A 5,107-nucleotide genomic window follows, 5' to 3' on the forward strand; every position below is an offset into this window, starting at 1 on the left:
AACCATGGGAACCACACGTAGCAGAAAGGTTAGTTCCACATCTCGTTGATGGAAATGTAACTGTGCAATAGATGAAGCTTGGGAATAGCGTTATAACTGTTGCATATTGGTAACCGGACCCTTTGCCACAGGCAGGCAGACGCATGCAGTGTCAAAACATGTCAGACAAATTACTAGCTCGTTTAATCTATTACTATATAGTTTAATCTATTACTATCTAGTTTAATCTATTACTAGCTAGTTTACTATATTACTATATAGTTTCATCTATTACTAGCTAGTTTACTATATTACTATATAGTTTCATCTATTACTAGCTAGTTTACTATATTACTATATAGTTTCATCTATTACTAGCTAGTTTACTATATTACTATATAGTTTCATCTATTACTAGCTTGTTTACTATATTACTATATAGTTTTATCTATTACTAGCTAGTTTACTATATTACTATATAGTTTAATCTATTACTAGCTAGTTTACTATATTACTATCTAGTTTAATCTATTACTAGCTAGTTTACTATATTACTATCTAGTTTAATCTATTACTAGCTAGTTTACTATATTAATATCTAGTTTAATCTATTACTAGCTCGTTTACTATATTACTATATAGTTTTATCTATTACTAGCTCGTTTACTATATTACTATCTAGTTTAATCTATTACTAGCTCGTTTACTATATTACTATCTAGTTTAATCTATTACTAGCTAGTTTACTATATTACTATCTAGTTTAATCTATTACTAGCTCGTTTACTATATTACTATCTAGTTTAATCTATTACTAGCTAGTTTACTATATTACTATCTAGTTTAATCTATTACTAGTGAGTTTACTATATTACTATATAGTTTAATCTATTACTAGCTCGTTTACTATATTACTATCTAGTTTAATCTATTACTATCTAGTTTACTATATTACTATCTAGTTTAATCTATTACTAGCTCGTTTACTATATTACTATCTAGTTTAATCTATTACTAGCTCGTTTACTATATTACTATCTAGTTTAATCTATTACTAGCTCGTTTACTATATTACTATATAGTTTAATCTATTACTAGCTAGTTTACTATATTACTATCTAGTTTTATCTATTACTAGCTAGTTTACTATATTACTATCTGGTTTTATCTATTACTAGCTAGTTTACTATATTACCAATTGCAAGCTAGTTTACTCTATTACTAGCTAGTTTACAATGTTACTAATTACTAGCTAATGTATTCTATTGCTAGCTAATTTACTCTATTACTGTCTAGTTTACTATATCACTATCTAGTTTACTAAATTACTAGCTAGTTTACAGTATTACTAATTACTAGCTAGTTTACCATATTACTAATTACTAGCTAGTTTATTCTATTACTAGCTAGTTTACTATGTTACTATCTAGTTAACTAAAATATGAGCTAGTTAACTAAATTACTAGCTAGTTTACTCTATTACCAATTACTAGCTAGTTTATTCTATTACTAGCTAGTTTACTATGTTACTATCTAGTTAACTAAAATATGAGCTAGTTAACTAAATTACTATCTAGTTTACTCTATTACTATCTATTTTACTCTATTACTATCTAGGTTACTATATCACTATCTAGTTTACTATATTACTATCTTGATTACTATATTGATTACTCTATTTCTAGATAGTTTACTCTATTACTATATTTATTTACTATATTAGCATCTGTCATACTCAATTACCATCTAGTTTACTCAATTACTATCTTGTTCACTAAATTAATATCTAGTTTACTATATTACCAGCCATTTTACCCAATTACTAGCTAGTGTACTATATTACTATCTCGTTTACTCAATTACCATCTAGTTTACTATATTACTGGCTAGTTTACTAAATTGATATCTAGTTTACTATATTACTATCTAGTTTACTATATCACTATCTAGTTTACTATATCACTATCTAGTTTACTATATTACTATCTAGTTTACTATATTACCATCTAGTTTACTATATTACCATCTAGTTTACTATATTACTATCTAGTTTACTATATTACTATCTAGTTTACTATATTACTATCTAGTTTATTATATTACTATCTAGTTTATTTTATCACTATATAGTTTACTATATTACTATCTAGTTTACTATATTACTATCTAGTTTACTCAAATCCCTTCTAGTTTATTCTATTACTATCTAGTTTACTATATCACTATCTAGTTTACTATATTACTATCTAGTTTACTATATTACTATCTAGTTTACTATATTACTATATAGTATACTTCATTACAAGCTAGTTTACTTTATTACTAGCTAGTTTACACTATAAATGTATGCTCCACTACCATGGTCTTCTGAGCAGTAAGAGTTCAAGATATCGGAAGTAACCAAAAAACTGATCATGACCCAAGTGCAAGAATGCTTGTGTGTGTGGCTCAAAAAAAAATTCTGGGATTGGTGATGATTCAATGTGTAGCCAGTGTAATGACTACAGTGTGCTGGTTTCCTATGGGCTTCACCCACCAATGTGCTCATGTTAAAACCCCCGCTGAGAGTGAGCGAGTATCTAGAGGGAGAGAAAGGGAAGATAAGGGGACATTGTGAGGGATAGAAGCAGACGGAAGAAAGGAAGTGACAGAGAAGGGAGAAATGAGTGAAGAGAGGAAGAGTGGAGGAGGAGGAGGAGGAGGAGGAGGAGAGAATGCATAAAGGGCAGAAGGCGAGGTCTTGTCATTGTATGAATGATTTATGATTTGACTCTACTGAGCTCAATGAATACAGAGTGCTTTACCACACACACACACACACACACACACACACACACACACACACACACACACACACACACACACACACACACACACACAATCACATTTTACTGCACGCAATGATCTTGCAGACACAATACAACATGCAAGCCAACAAACAAACATGCACACATGTCAGAACACAGACACACACCGCGTTTAATGATGCGTGTGTGATGTGTTTCCATTCTCCATCTGCAGTGTAAATTGTTTTGAGGGATTCACAAACCACTATCCTCTCTTTTTCTCCACCTCTCCTCTCCTCTCCTCATCTCCTCCTCTCCTCTCCTCTTCTCCTCTCTCATTCTCCTATCCTCTCATCAGAGACGAAGAGGTTAAATGATCAACAATTGACTAAATATGATGAGAGGGGGAGGAATGGGAGTGGTGAGAGAGAGAGGAAGGGATTGGTGAGAGAGAGAGATAGGGAGGGGAGTGGTGATAGAGAGGGCGGGGGGAGGGGTGAGAGAGAGGGAGGAAGGTAAGTAGTGAGAGACGGAGGGTGGGGAGTGGTGATAGAGAGGGCGGGGGGAGGGGTGAGAGAGAGAGAGAGAGAGAGGGGGGAGATAACTATAGAGGAGAAAAGATAACAGAATGAGTGGGGGCAGAGAGAAGTCAAGGGCAAAACTGACTTAATATCACAGAGCACAGACTCATGGGAAATGAGGTCCACTCGCTTTTGTAGGAGGGGCGTGAGGTGTTTTGTGTGTGTGCCATGTGAGTGTATGAGAGAGAAACAGAGAGAGACAGACAGAAAGAGACAGAGAGCACGAGACAGACAGAAACAGATAGGGGAAGAGAGCGAGAGAGATACTTTATTATTTTGTAACTATTTGTGAGTGTAATGTTTACTGTTATTTTTTTTATATGTTTCCCATGCCAATAAAGCCCTTACATTGAATTGAATTGACAGAGAGAGAGAGAGAGAGATCATGTTTACTGTAATGTTTACTGTTAATTTTTATTGTTTATTTCACTTTTGTATATTATCTACCTCACTTGCTTTGGCAATGTTAACACATGTTTCCCATGCCAATAAAGCACCTTGAATTGAATTGAATTGAGAGAGACAGACAGACAGACAGACAGACAGACAGACAGACAGACAGACAGACAGACAGATAAGGGAAGAGAGAGAGAGACAAAGGGAGAGAGAGATAGACAGAGAGAGACAAAGGGAGAGAGAGAGAGACAGAGAGAGACAAAGGGAGAGGGAGATAGACAGAAAGAGACAATGGAGAGAGAGAGATAGACAGAGAGGGACAAAGGGAGAGAGAGACAGACAGAGAGAGACAAAGGGAGAGAGATAGACAAAGGGAGAGAGATAGACAGAGAGAGACAAAGGGAGAGAGAGACAGAGAGAGACAATGCGAGAGAGATAGACAGAGAGAGACAAAGGGAGAGAGAGATAGACAGAGAGAGACAAAGGGACAGAGAGAGACAAAGGGAGAGAGAGAGACAGAGAGAGACAAAGGGAGAGAGAGATAGACAGAGAGAGTCAGAAGGGAGAGAGATAGACAGAGAGAGACAAAGGGACAGAGATAGACAGAGAGAGACAAAGGGACAGAGAGAGACAAAGGGAGAGAGAGGCATTATGCAGTAAGCAGACAGGGTAATCACCATTGTGTCTGCTTGATTGATAATTATAATTAAATTATTAATCACAGTTATATGGTCATATGTGTGTGTGTGTGTGCGTGTGTGTGTGGGTGTGTGTGTGTGTGTGTGTGTGTGTGTGTGTGTGTGTGTGTGTGTGTGTGTGTGTGTGTGTGTGTGTGTGTGTGTGTGTGTGTGTGTGTGTGTGTGTGTGTGTGTGTGTGTGTGTGTGTTTCCGGATGTGTGTGGTCCTGCTCTACAATATTAATGTCAACACATTTAGACTGCTGCTTCATTAAGTCAGGTGAACAGCTGTCAACACATTTAGACTGCTGCTTCATTAAGTCAGGTGAACAGCTGTCAACACATTTAGACTGCTGCTTCATTAAGTCAGGTGAACATCTGTCAACACATTTAGACTGCTGCTTCATTAAGTCAGGTGAACAGCTGTCAACACATTTAGACTGCTGCTTCATTAAGTCAGGTGAACAGCTGTCAACACATTTAGACTGCTGCTTCATTAAGTCAGGTGAACAGCTGTCAACACATTTAGACTGCTGCTTCATTAAGTCAGGTGAACAGCTGTCAACACATTTAGACTGCTGCTTCATTAAGTCGGGTGAACAGCTGTCAACACATTTAGACTGCTGCTTCAGTAAGTCAGGTGAACAGCTATCAACACATTTAGACTGCTGCTTCATTAAGTCGGGTG

Source organism: Oncorhynchus masou, chromosome 5 (genome assembly GCF_036934945.1).
Source record: "Oncorhynchus masou masou isolate Uvic2021 chromosome 5, UVic_Omas_1.1, whole genome shotgun sequence".
NCBI classification, from domain to species: Eukaryota; Metazoa; Chordata; class Actinopteri; order Salmoniformes; family Salmonidae; genus Oncorhynchus; species Oncorhynchus masou.